Source organism: Ptychodera flava, chromosome 7 (genome assembly GCF_041260155.1).
Source record: "Ptychodera flava strain L36383 chromosome 7, AS_Pfla_20210202, whole genome shotgun sequence".
NCBI classification, from domain to species: Eukaryota; Metazoa; Hemichordata; class Enteropneusta; family Ptychoderidae; genus Ptychodera; species Ptychodera flava.
The window spans coordinates 11943056-11957394 of NC_091934.1; the positions used below are offsets into that span (position 1 = coordinate 11943056).

Sequence of the window (14339 nt, forward strand, 5' to 3'; positions counted from 1 at the left end):
CACTGGTTTGCATTTGCTTCATATAATTGAACGTTAATTCTGACATATGGAATGGAATAGCAGTAACTGAACATACTGGTTGTCTTAAACATACACCTGTAGTGGCTGAACACACAGTTTGTGATGGCTATGAACATATCAGTACATTACCAGCTAAGTATTGGATTGTACCCGAGTAGCTCAGTCCGGTATAGTAGTTCAGTCCATGGACGGTATTAGTACCCACATTGCCAAACTTTTATTTTCAAATAGTTTAATCTGAGACCAGACTTCTGACGTCAATTCAAATACAGGATTACTTTCTGTCGGCTGAGATGCACATACATTTTGTCCATTGCAGAATACTGGGTATTAGAGAAATGCCATGACTGAGTCTGTTATTTGGAAATCATCCCAAAGAGAAGACCTTTGAAATGACAAATGCGATCATTCTCTCATGGGCAGTCTGAAGATTTGTTGACTAAAGCCCAGTCTGTTTGATCAGTTCATGCCCTATGGCTTTACCTTGGACAGGTAGCCAGTGATATATAGATATCTAAAACTCTAGATTTAGGAACACCATACATTTTCTAGAACTGGACAACTTTATAAGTTCTAAGATTTGACATGAAATGATGACTTAATAGAATATACTTTAGGATGGCCCCGCAAGTTGACAGATATACCAGTAATGTAAATGTCCCGCATCCCCTGTGGGATGTGGTTTGTCCCAATCTTACAGATTGGAGATCTAATCCATTAAGGAACTGGAAAGACCTCTTTCAGTGAGCCAAATGAGATGTACTGTCTTTCTAATGCTCAGATTTTTACAATACTTTCACCCTGTGCCACTTTTATGGTGACAAAACAATTATGTAAGGACTGGGGCAACGCAATATCGCATATCGCACAATGCATGATATACATCATGCATTTACTTTTAATATTAAAAACCAAAAAATTATCATGTGATATTCATTATCTTATCACATGGTCAGATGGTATACTGTACGCCGTATCAGTCATCAAATTGAATTGAATAAAACAGCACTGTCTGTATCTTCAAAGTCATTCTGTAATGCCGGTAAAGTGATTCAGTTTCATTTATCAGGTCAAAAATAAACTCATCTTACATGAGAATTTACTCACTAGATTTGAATGCTGTATTGCTGTTGTATGACATAGACATGATTATTTATTAAACAGTAATCACTAATAGTTTTGAATCTTATATTGTTGTGTGAGTTCAGCTATTTAAGCTATTTTAATTATATCATTAAGTATTGAGTTGACAGGTTAATTCAATAACCAAGTGCATTTAGTAATACATGTAGTTAAAAGAAATAGTAGCTTTTGTACATGTGTATGGGAAATGACAAGGCAACTCAAAGACACTAAATATGTGATAACAGAAATTGCGACATGGTTTATACTTCACCATCATGGTCATTACATGTTTTCTACACCTGTATCTACTAGTTAACAGAAACTCAGCCTACCCAATGGGACAGCTGTTGAATTGGTCCTGTTTTTGGCAATCAGACAAGTTTCTCCACCATTAATTTCCTTATTTGTCTGATGCTACACAGAGCGTTAGTGTGACCTGATAGTGTCGACTATTCACGATACAGTACACTAACAGGTAGTAATACACCTTTATTGGTGTAATTATGTTTGGCAATCAGACAAGTTTCCCCACCATTAATTTCCTCATTTGTCTGATAATACACAGGGCCGCAGTGTGATGTCATTGTGTTCACTGTTCATGATATGGTACACTAACAGGTGAAGGTGATACACCATTATGGCGTACTCGGAAGGTTATATCTGATTGGTCGAATTTCACAATCACCCACAACTTAGGGAGTATATTTGTCTTATTTAATTATAACGGTAAAATTCAGCCAACCAATTGGATAACAGCTTCTGAGACACTGCACATCATCCCCTTTATGTCACTGAAGTGTAAATATGGCATTTATCGACCAATATGGTATCTCGGTATTTGCAAGATAATTGCATTTATGTCCGGCACTATGTACTACCTTAGATGGTCTCGATGAATTAATGTTCTGATACCTTTAACTCTTGTTGACTCCACTGAGTGTTTTTGTTCACTTTATCAAGTAGTCTTTCCCTGTATACAATGTTGAAATACACAGTATTGGCTCTCAGTACAGATTGCACTGGCGTTAACTGGTATTAGCACACTTCATCTTTCAAAAAGAATGAATGGATACAGGTACTAGGCTACCAGGGTGTGTGAAGCATACCACAGAAACACATCTTAGCATCAGTCGACAGTACTGTATTGATTCTTCAAAACTGTTCCTTGCAGAGCAAAAACAATTTCTTTCATACACCAGAGATTCCTACAAACTGAGTTTTCAAATTGCTTTATTGTCATGCACGTGCTGTACGGTACATTGAAACACAATAGGGACTTAGTTCGAAAACAATCTAGATTGTAACATTATTATTATGCCATTGTTCTGAGTCACCTAATAACAATAACATCTTGTTTGGTATCGCACAAAAATTATCAATTGAAAATACTGTAAGAAGACTGCCTATTTCAGACAACACATAATCATAAGAACTAAATTAGAAAGGTAAAATGCTTCCATCTGTCTCATACCGGTAGAAATGAAATGAATTAGGCATTGTAAGCCTGTCAAAAATCAGGCCATTACTAGAAGCAGTAGTGTTGCCAGCTTTTTGATGGTATTCGACAAGAGGTGCTGGAACATTGTTAAAAATATGAAAGCTTTTGATACAAAATGTAAGGAAGTTTTTGACTTGCAGAGAAAGTGGGAAAAGTCACACTACAAAACCTGTATCACCGCTGTCAAATTTGATTCATGTACGGTAGAGAGTCTTCGGGCTAATCTTTCAAATTCCAATCCATTTCCCAAATTAAAATCCTGCTCACACAATTTTCCAAAGAGGTCTATAGTAATCAATGGAAGTGCAGATGAAGGTCTTTACAAAAAACTCCAGCAGTCAATTTCCTCTCAGCCAATTGAAAGGAACTCCTATAACATCTTCTTCCTGCCCATCTGAACATACAGAAAGAACTCTCCTCTATTCCTCCATACAGAAACTTTGCAAGAGATGGGCCATTTTACTCCCAGCTTCCTTTGAAATCTATCATTTTTTTGAAAGCTATTCACTTTAACAATGGAATTTCTGTACAATTGTGCCAACTGTAAAATCGGCAAATTGGCTGTACTGGATGGGATGTTGAACTTTCCCGTCAATTCTTCATGAGCTAATTGGCAGTCCAAATGTCAAAGTTTTACATTTGCCGGAAAATGGGTCGAGTAATTCAGGATTGGTGAATCATGCCTTTTTTCTCAAGGATTTAAAAGTTTAATTCCACCTGTTCTTTTGAAAATGTTACTTCCCTAGTGTGACTTTGTAAATTGAGTGGGGATTTTGTATGACATGAATAAATAATCCCAATAGCTTCAAAACCTTTTGAAGGATAATACCAGTATAAGTTTTTTCACAATAACATTATCTTAATGTTTCTATTTTTGTGTGCTGACATTTCAATCAGCATTCTACTGCTACATCTTTGCTTCCCTGAATGTATAGAGTGGGTGCTTTAGACCTCACTTCTAAAACAATTAAAGATGCAAAAAAAATCATAGTCGTCTACAATAATGCAGCAAATATTCAATATGAAATGAAATGGATGTGATAGTTATTGCTGTCTTTCATATCTGCCATTCCTTGGAGTTGGGAAAATTCCAACCGCATCCTTGACGTGTCCCCAGTGTACCTGTAATGGATTCAGTGCCATTTGTTGTTCCCTGAATGAACTTATGCACCCATCCTTTACATGCCTGTTTATGGTAAACTGGGAGATTTTATCTGTCAAGGGCTTTGCCAGAATGGACAAGGATGGACACAATCACAAGAGTTGCTGCCAGGGTTTCAACTCTAAGCCGCTTGGGACCATGTGTAAATGCCACGACATAATCGCCCAAAACAGAAAAGTTGTCCCAGAAGATGAACTAGTATAAATCAATTACCTGGTGTTTTTTTACTGTTCAAGGATAGATTTCATCTCAGAGCAGACACATGTTTTAATAACAAGTACTGCACAGATTGCCATAGATACCGTATCAGTTGCTGTGTGGACACTTTTCACCAATGCCAGACCAATATGCAGTACTGTACTACAACATTACAACAATGTCAGCATAATATTCTTACTTGATCACTGACCTTTCTGAGTACCATGGTGATTTTCACACAAACTGTTAGGCATGTGTTCACTATTGTTAAACCAGGCTTTTATATCAAACAACCCTGGGCCAAAGATAATTACTTGTGAAAGCACTGCAAATTAACTGCATTGACAATTGCAAGGTTTGTATGGGATGGGTCTATTCAATATGTAGTGTGAGACATGACATATATTACTCTGTACATTGTATCTGATTCACAAAAAGTGCTTAACAACCTGTACCCAGTGATGCAGATGTTGTGGTTTTATGTGAAACCAAGGATTGAGAAGACACAACCTCAGCTCTGTCATTGTAAATGATGCTTTGAATCACGGTGAAGTGTCACAATGGATTCATACTTGGAACCCTTTGAGCCATTCTCGAGAGACTTAGAACGTGACTACCAATGAGAAAACTTTTCGTTAATTTTTAAATTAACTTGGATAAAACAAGTTTGCAGCTCAGGGACTGGCTTGTTAACACACCACGGCCCACAATCTGACTATAGTTTGACATGTGTCTGAAGTTTTGAGATTCGTTCAGTCTGAGTGTGGATTGGTCATTACAATTTATCATGTCACAAGCTGCATATACTGGTAGGTCTGTTCCGCAAAAGTCAACAATACCGGTATAGTCTACCAATATGCTCTCTGTTGATACAGCCCAGCCTCTGGAGAGAACTTTATTTGAACTGTTGCTTTCTTTGCCAAACACAAAACAAAGTGACCTCAATACTGCCCAGCCTGAGCTCCCAGCATGTGACAAAAGTCACAGACAGCATTAAGCCAGGTTAATGGCCCTTACCTGTACACAGTTAAGTGAGTGTTTGTCACACATGTCTATATAAGTAGGGTGTGAATCTCAGGACCTCATAGTTTTCTTGTGAGTCACAAAGATCCCACTTCTTTTGTTCAAAACCTTACTCATCAAAGATGTGGTTTGATCCAGTTGAGGGTATACCGTATGCGTGTTGATACGTACTACCGTAGTACATCTGGCAGTTCCTTACAGGGCTGTAAGAGGTTGAGTAGCTATTTTGTATTGATGATGCCAGATGGATTCAGGTTGTATGCCTTCATTGCATCATATACTGAAGTTTTAAGACATGCATAAAGGAAAGGTCTCCGATGTTCACCTTTGGAGATGCAGCATAAAACCCAGCAATATTTACACAGCTGAGAGGGAAGTCATTTCAATACAGAATTGCTGGGATAGTTGGCGTTTGTTTGTACTCGTTCCATCAACCAGTCTATAATGTTTATTTTTAAGTGCTTTCTTCATGTCAATTTGAAATCAATTGAAAGGGTTAGCACCTCCATGTCATCAGAAGTTGACAGTTCAGAGACTCCTTGCATTCCTCAGTGTTTGTCTGTTTTTCTTTGCTCCCCTGATCTAATGATCTCTGTCTATGGGTAACTTTGGAAATCAGCCAGTGGAATTTGACAGTGTTTTTGAAGGCGATGTCCTCACATGATTGAGCACAAGGGAGTATTAAATATGACATGTCATTGCATTATTTAATAATATTGTCATTATTTGTTTATATGTTTGTTTGCTACATGCATTACGTATCGCATCAATGCATTGTTCATCTCCTTCACGAATTTATTGTAACAAATAATTTCTTTCCAAGTTCATGTTGTGAATGGGACTATGAAATATAACTACGGCAGTTATTGGAAGTATTGGAGTAGAGATAACAAGTTCAAACTATCAAGGTATTGAAACAATTGGGAAGTTTTACAAGGGTTGTACATGTACGGTATCTGGTTCAGCAAATACCGGTATACTGCGATGTAGCTGTTGGCTATGCAGTGGTATTCTGACAGCGGTTTAATTTGAAATATTCTTTAGGAATCATGGTAACTGCTTGTTTTCTGCCTAAAATTACTGTACGTCGCATCAGTAGCTTGCAACACCTGCCAAAGGAAAAGCTGCTCCTGTGTATTAAAGGGACATTAGCTGTAACTGTTGACTAATTTTTCACTACTCTGTTTCAATGTATCAACTACAGAATTTTACTATAATCCGATCATCATGACCAATGCCCGGTGTCTTGCTTGCCAACACAGCCTGTATATGTGAAATGACCATTGTTATTGTTGATAAATGTATTCAAGTCCGGACCTGAATACAAAATTTAAACAATAACAATGCAGATTATACTCATATAGGGTATATTTATGAGCTAAATATTAGGAATTTCTCCATGGTTCAGGGATTCAAACCAGAAACTGTAGATGATACACAGAACAAACAAAATATAAAAAATGACCAAAGTTTACAGCTAATGGATCTTTAACCAAAGAATGGATGATTTATTGATCAATAACGTTACTCAACAACTTGTTTTCAATGGCATCAGGAGATGGTTACCATCTATGGCAAATCTCAGAGTATATCAAAATGTTAGACAATAGCTGTCTGGATCTTTTTTTGTTGTTCACTCTTTGTATACTCAGGTGTCAAACTACATGAGAAAGTAGGCTTAAAGAATACAAAGTGTTTGTCATGTCTCTGGATGTATCTTTACAGTTCTTACAATTGGTGGTAGGCAAATATTGCACCATAATCCAACACAATGCTGTGAAGTTTGTACAGGTACATGACAGGCCGTAAGATACCAGCAACTCAGTTTAGCACGGCAGCTATGAATAAAAGTATCAACCTTCAGAAGTTCAAAGCTGTCAAGTGATTTGCATGAATTAGTCAATCATAACTTTCCGTAAATATAGCACCAGTGGCAATCACTTCATAAAGGTACATGTATGGTGCTTCTGTACCGTATATCAAGGTAGAAAACTTTCAATACAGACACATGTACAGTATCACGTACCCAAGCTCTTCTAGATTGTCAGTTGAATTACAAGTACCAACACATGTATCTATATCTAATTGCCTGTTTGTATGTAGATCCAAGTTTGCTCCTATGTAGGTATACCGTAGGCAAAAATATTGGTTTTGCGTTGATATTCAAGATCAAGTGCATTATTCAAGTGTACAAAAAAACTGATATGGTGATGTAAGCTCATTTTAAAATGTATATGTTTCTCTGAACATCTAAGAAAGTGTCATTTCATGGTGTGGTTTTATTTTATTATGGCCGACAAATTGTATTCGATATCATCAAAAAACAAAATGATGCATGCATGTACCGTATTTAGGGGTGGTCAAAAATGAAAATTATCTGCTGAACATTTTGTCGCTAGGTGTGTCTATTTGACTAAGGTTGCAATGTTTATTATTATACGGTAGTAAATATTTACATTGCTTTCAAAGAGAAAGCTTTTGTTCACAGAGAGTATTTTCATAGTTGACTTGAAATTTTTTCTGCAATTATGATAGTGATGTAAAATAATAACTGTACCATAATTACAGCCATCTTTGAAGTGTGCCGTGTTCTTCTTAATGTGCAAGTAATATGCAGTTAGTGTTGTTTGATCATGACGGCCAATGAAAATAATGTATTATTAGATTCTAATTGCTTTTGAAAAAGGACAGCCATGTTTCAGTTCTGTGTATGACAGACCAGCATATTTACTTGATATGCCCTACGGAAGCAACGAGGCGGTAAAGTTTAAAATGATAATAGCCAATAAGTTGCAGGTAGTTCTGTATTTTGCCAGCGTTTGTCACTTTTCTATGTGATTTAAATGTTGTAGGCTATTCATAAAGAGTCTGTGGAGCACATTGAATCACGACCATATTTATTCTCGTAACCGTGTACCCTATGTATGTGTAAACCATTTAGTAGTGCCTGTATAAAGTGCCTGTACAAAGTACCTCTCATGTGAAATCGCCGTTACCTGTAATGCTGATGTATTTGCAGATATTCAAAGTGAAAATCAATGAATATATTTTTGAGTTATATTTAATGGAGTATCTTATTAGAGGTTATAAACGGCAAGCGAGGGTATTTGGTTGCGGATATAAGACCTCTGGGGTGAAAATTAGCATATTTGGCGGGAAATAATCACCGAGCGAAGCGAGGTGATTATTTCACCCAAATATGCTAATTTTCACCCCAGAGGTCTTATATCCGCAACCAAATACCCGAGCGCACCGTTTATAACCTCATTATAATATGCTAAAGTTAAAACAAGTGGACAATTTCGTTATTTAGGGCCGAAGTTGGAACGAGAGTTCAGGATCGCGGAGCGCCCAGTCTCATACAAACTCGAAAAAAGAACGTTTCAGAACGCGCGCGCGTACACAGTTGAATTCATAAAATACGGTTACGCAACGCATCGATATCGCGATTAGACATCGAACTTGAAGAATTTTACTCCAAAAAAACGCTCATAAAACTTAAAAAAATTATGTTGTTGTTACATAGCCTCCGCTGCTTACAGAAACTCTTCATATGTTGGTTCGTCAAGCTGCACTAGACTAAAATTTAACAATCAAAATCAATCTGAAGCCATAGACTTGTTCGACATTATGGCGCGTTGAGCTCTCAAGTTGGCATTCGAAATTTGCGCGAGCTCAAAAATGTTACGCGGCGCGCAGGTCTTCTTGTTGAGAATATAAACCCTGGCTCCAGCCAATCAGATTGCCGGATTCCAGCCAAGCATATTATAATAAAGAGTATAATGTGGAGTAACAAGGAAATTTACAATCTTTACGAGATGCTCAGTGTTCTCCACAGCTTGGAAAACCAGAGGGGAAGCCAATTTATATAACAATACCATACATTGTATGCATACCGGTATTTGTTTGTTGTTAAATTATATTCTTTTATATACAAGTAGTTATTAACATGTCTGCTCCAAAAAGAGAGGGGTGGCCCACCCCTAAAAATCCCCTTGTGGAGAACCCTTATTCTATATTCACTGATATTCTTCGGCATTTGAATTTGAAAATATGCCAGAAGAGAGGTTGACACAACAGACAGAATCTTGCCTGTTTACTTTACAGACACCTGAGTGATAACACCTAACTATCGTATGCTTATGAACCTATGACAGCTCTGCCAATGTGGAAACAGGATTGCACTGTATAGCGATGTTGTTTTGTAGTCATCATACATTATATACATTAGGGGAAATTACACTGTACAGAACAGAGTTTAACCAGGATGTTTTCAAAATATGCAACAAATGGCAATTTTGTCGGTTGAAACACATCTGAACCTTTCTTTATGTAGTTCTTTGAGTGTGATGTTCCACTGACTCTCAGATTTGAAGGTTTGCTGACTTTGTAGTGTTTACTGACTACATCCGGTAATCATTTGTGTCTTGATGTATTTTAAATTAAATTGTGGTTAATTTTGTAACCCTGAAGTATGCTGATATTTTTGTGTGAAATTTGAGATGAAAATTGTTGCATAGGAAGGCTGGCAATAAAATTTGCGAAATACTGGTAGGTATCATGACCAAGTGATTGAACGCATACACAGCATGTTGTGCAGTCATAATTGAAGCCGTTTATAAAGCTGTTAATAAAATAGCGACCTTAATAGCTTAAAAGTAATAAATTGCAGAACTGATGCTATGCCTGCCATGCAGCCTAACACATCGGTTGCTAAGGAGTTTCCAATCTCATAAATGGCACGCCCACACAATTCTATAAGTAAAAATTTACGATAGTTTCAGGGGAGAACAGGAAAATTTTTATGATGGTTTTAGGGGAGAGATGACAAGAGAAACTGTGCTACTCAATGAAGTGTTCTGGATATTGTTTTACCGATAAATCAGTTTATATTTCTCTTTAAGCCTATCCCTTATAAGTTCACTGAACTTCGAAGGGGGTTGTAGTCACCTTAATATTACAAGCATATGTGACAGATTAGGCCGGGATGTTTCCGGTGGATGAAATTACTTCCCTGATCAGCTGACGTTGGATCAGTTGTGTTTGTTATTCCATTTTAACGAGGAAAAGTCAAATATTGAAAGAGATACAATGTTGACATTTTTATAAAGGTTAAATATTATGTGCGAGTAACAGGTTTGAAATATATGCCAAATGGAAAAGGTAGAGGATGTGTTTTCTGAATGTGATAAATGTTTGCTTTGTGGCAAAAACACAGAAGTGTACAGTTGTAAATATTGAAAATAAATAATGTACATTATATGAATAAATTATTGAGAGAAATTGAAACATGCCCCAGTTTGCAATATAATTTTTTTAATGCAGAGTTACATAGCAACTTGTAAGTGAACTCATGTACAGGGGTACTATGCAAATTCTACTGTACCGTCCCATCCCAGGAACTGGGCAGGAGAACGGTGCACGGCCATTCTTCAACACTTCAGTGAAATAGTTGGCATGAATAACACTTCTAAAATTATGACCTTAATGATGTTATCGATATCAGCTGTAGACATGAAAACAAGACGCTGTAACAGGCTGGTGTCAAAAAAACCCTGGTGAGGTGGACATGTGACTGTGACAGAGATTGGTGTGTGCTGACTCTCAACCAAAGAATGGCATTTGTGGTTATATGATCGTTAGGTTATTTGGGCCGTGTCGAGGCAAATCATAAGCTGGTTGAAGACGATCATGTTTTATTGCTTGTTCTGTGGTTTTTAAGTAGCCAGTGGATCAAATGTGGAGTCGTGTGGTGCAGAAATTTCCGTCTATTGATTGTTCATCTATATCTGCCAGTGTAAACTATGCAGACAGTTCAGTGTTGGACACTTTGCATACCAAAGGCAATGAGGAAAAAGAAAAACCCTGAACTCATTCTAATTTTGAAATATTTTAAGGAAAGTTGTCGTTCAGTATCTTAATTTTGAGAAATGTCTTTTAACTGCAGAACCAATTTTAATCACAGTGATGATGGAAGACCAATCATTTTGTGATTTAATTTCTGTAGGTCAGTACTTGCAACTGCTAACAGTTTACTAAAAGATATTTGGTAGTTACAGTCCAGTAAAATAAATAATGACATGAAATACGGGTACCCCGGTATATGCAAATTTTGCAGATATCTGTAAAACAAACACTATCAGAACATACAAATTTAATAACTATGTATAGTAAGTGATTTTTCTGGGGAACAGACCACCCCACATGTTATGCTTTTCAGTGAAGCATTACCTTCAACAGATGTTGGATGTTTTCATCTCATTGCAAGCATTAAATACATAATTGCATTAATAAGCTGACCACACATGGTGACATTGTCATGAGGGACTTCTGATTGGCTCATTATCTGTATACAACAAACCATAAAATTGACAAACTTTTTAAATAGGTTTGTTTCAAGGTTCAAGATGCTGCTGCCCAAAACAAGACAGTGCTATAGAGCTGAGAAAAGTTTTAGTGGTTCAAATTTTCACCGTACTGTGAATATTGGTGTTGATCTACTCCCGTGAGCTGTTGCACCCTTTAACGCAACATATTACTATTGAATAAACTTCATTTTGTTCTGCTGGTCGATAGTTTTACCATCAGACATTGCCGGCCAGATGTGCGCCATTAGTTTTGCGTCACCAAGTGACGTAGGTGCAATTTATTTCAAATCTGCAGCTATAACATCAATGCTACAGGCCTGCAGTTTGCAAGGATTAATGACTTGCAGCATCAACTGTCTTGCTTTCAGAGAAATTAATTGCAATAAAGTAATGTTCATTTATTTACCAGTACAAAAACAACTTCAATCTGTATCAAGCCACAAGCTGTCTACTGTGTACTGTGGTACAGTTATGCTAACATGCCCAGTACCACACGCTGACCCTAAGATTGAAACTGTAATGTTCCTGAAATGATGAGAGTATTACCGTTCTCTTCCTGATCAGAGTAGATAATAATTTTATGCAAATCAAATGTAGAAATGCTGAATCTCGAAGTGAATTTCCCAGAGGAGAATGTAGTATCTTTTCCATTCATTGAAGTTCAGTGAATTGAGTTCACAATATTTTATGTGAGACAAAAAGAACATCAACCTGCAGAATTGTAATATAAATATTAAACCATGAAAAGTTCAAATGCTATTAATTTTTTTGTTGAAAATAATTTTATTTAAATTGATATGAAAAAGGTATTTCTTCCTTGTACAATATGCGTTTTAGAGATGGGAGCTGTGTGTTGTCTTTGTGAAATTGAAATTGCCTTCCTCATCCTTATTTACATAGTAATCACTGTGAAACATTTAATTGTAGCTCATAACAGCTTTTAGCTATTAGCAGAATTGAAAGAGATGTGATAAATGTCAATATTTACACCAAGTTGCCATGGCAACTCCTCTTTATGTGAAATAACACTGAAGATACTACACAGTCTCCCCTCAGGAATTCTTGGACCATTCACATTTTTGCATGTTTAATTCGCGTCAGTGAGTGAGTTGTAGATCAAAGTCGGGCTATTGGAAATTTACACTATTTGCCTAGTGTATAGGTGAATTTCCTCAAAGCCATCAAACAAGAAAAACTATTAAAATAGGTGATTCCAATATGACATAAAATATTTATTGTTTCACAAGAACGAGTTGTGAAAAGTTAATAATTTAACTGAAAATTAACAGTTGGTTATCGACTTTTTGAAAAGCAAAGCTGACTGAAGGTAAACTTTTGGTAATATACCGGTACTTCTACGTATCAGTGGTGTAGTTGTTCTTTCAGTGTGATACATGCAGGATTCTACCTTTGCAATATTGTGAAATCTGAATAGAGAAAATGTTTCATGACCCTGGTGATTTGCCTTGCGACCATCAGTTCACGTCAACACCATTGCTTCTAAATGAAACTATCTGTATAGTACTTATGTCTGAGCAGTGATCAGTCTGAGGTTATCTTTTACTGGTATTGATAGCACACTAGCTTGTAGTGCTAGGGATATTGAGATATGGTTTCCCATCTGCATCATAATATTCAATCAAATGAAAGCCCAACAAGTTGACACAACGGTCCTACTCTTTTGAGAAATTTATGTTTGATTTTGTTTCAAGGAAATTGCCTTCAAGAACCTTTTAATCACCATACCGGTATATTCAGAAAATCAAAGTACTGCATACCAGTATGTATACTATAATGGCTATGGTTTGGATTTCCAATCTCTGTTGTTCAGGTCTGTTGTTAGTAGCATGTATTTCATTTTGAAAAGTGTAAATGTCAAAGTTATACCTTATGTTGGCTGCTATGATCAGCTCTGTGTGAAACTAAAAAGTTGGTTTCAGAGCCACCAATTACCAACTATATTTGCGGTTCAGGGTAACGCCCAGGGCAATACTAGTCATGATATCTAACATGAGACGTGATAAAGTGAAGATCATCATACTGGTACATTGTACATGTATACCCTGGACGGCTGACACAAATACATTTCATGGGTATATACTTCTATTCAAGTATTTCATGTCATAACTCATCTTATTTGTGATGGACTATTTAACATCCAAGGCCGCTAACGGTGTCAGGGTGAACTGATTATTTGATTGAGACCGACACGATATGTGAAATTGAAAGTTTATCGTTGGATTCACATGTTGTAGTGAGAGAGCTAAAGGTAGCTTGTAGTTCCCATTCAACATTTTATGCTGATGCCTGAACTTAATAAGGTGTCTCTCTGATGTTGCTGTGTATTATTTATTGCTGTCTTATATTTGTCTTTGAAAGGACAGTGTTCAGTGCTTACCTGGTATTTGTGAATAAGAATTGGAGCAGCTTGACTATCAAGGTTGCCCAGATCTCTTGGGAAACACAATACAGCATCAAAATCATAAATCTTGCAAGCTGTGTTATGATTGATTGGTCAGTGATGATATTTCTTTGTTATCTGTAACTGGCCATGAGCCGTCTCATTTTAAAAATATTATTAGGTTACAAGTTTTATGACAGTACCAATATATCATGGCTATGTGTGCGGTTAATGGTTCAAAAATTTTATCAGAAATTGTTTTGCTATGCTCACTTATTAATTACCTTTAGATTATGGTATCTTAATGTGGAATAAATATAAAAATCACATTTTGAAAAAGAGTCACGTCATAATCTGGGGTAGGTTATACCAAAGTGGTACAGTCTGAGTGTGGATTTCAGATCAAAAATGAAAGCAAAAGCAGAGAAAATTGTAAAACTATCCATTTTAATGTTTTGTTTTGCTCGCAAGACAAAGAGTAGACAGTGAAAAAAGAACAAAAAAGTACTTGAATTTTCAAAATGCGTTGAATTCAACAAGTCA

The 14339-nt window shown here is 36.6% G+C and overlaps 1 protein-coding gene across 1 annotated transcript in view; it reads left to right on the top strand.

Annotated features, from left to right (window-relative positions):
- The window catches only part of LOC139137821 (calmodulin-binding transcription activator 2-like), a 117775-nt gene that overhangs the window by 72627 nt on the left and 30809 nt on the right, over window positions 1-14339 (top strand).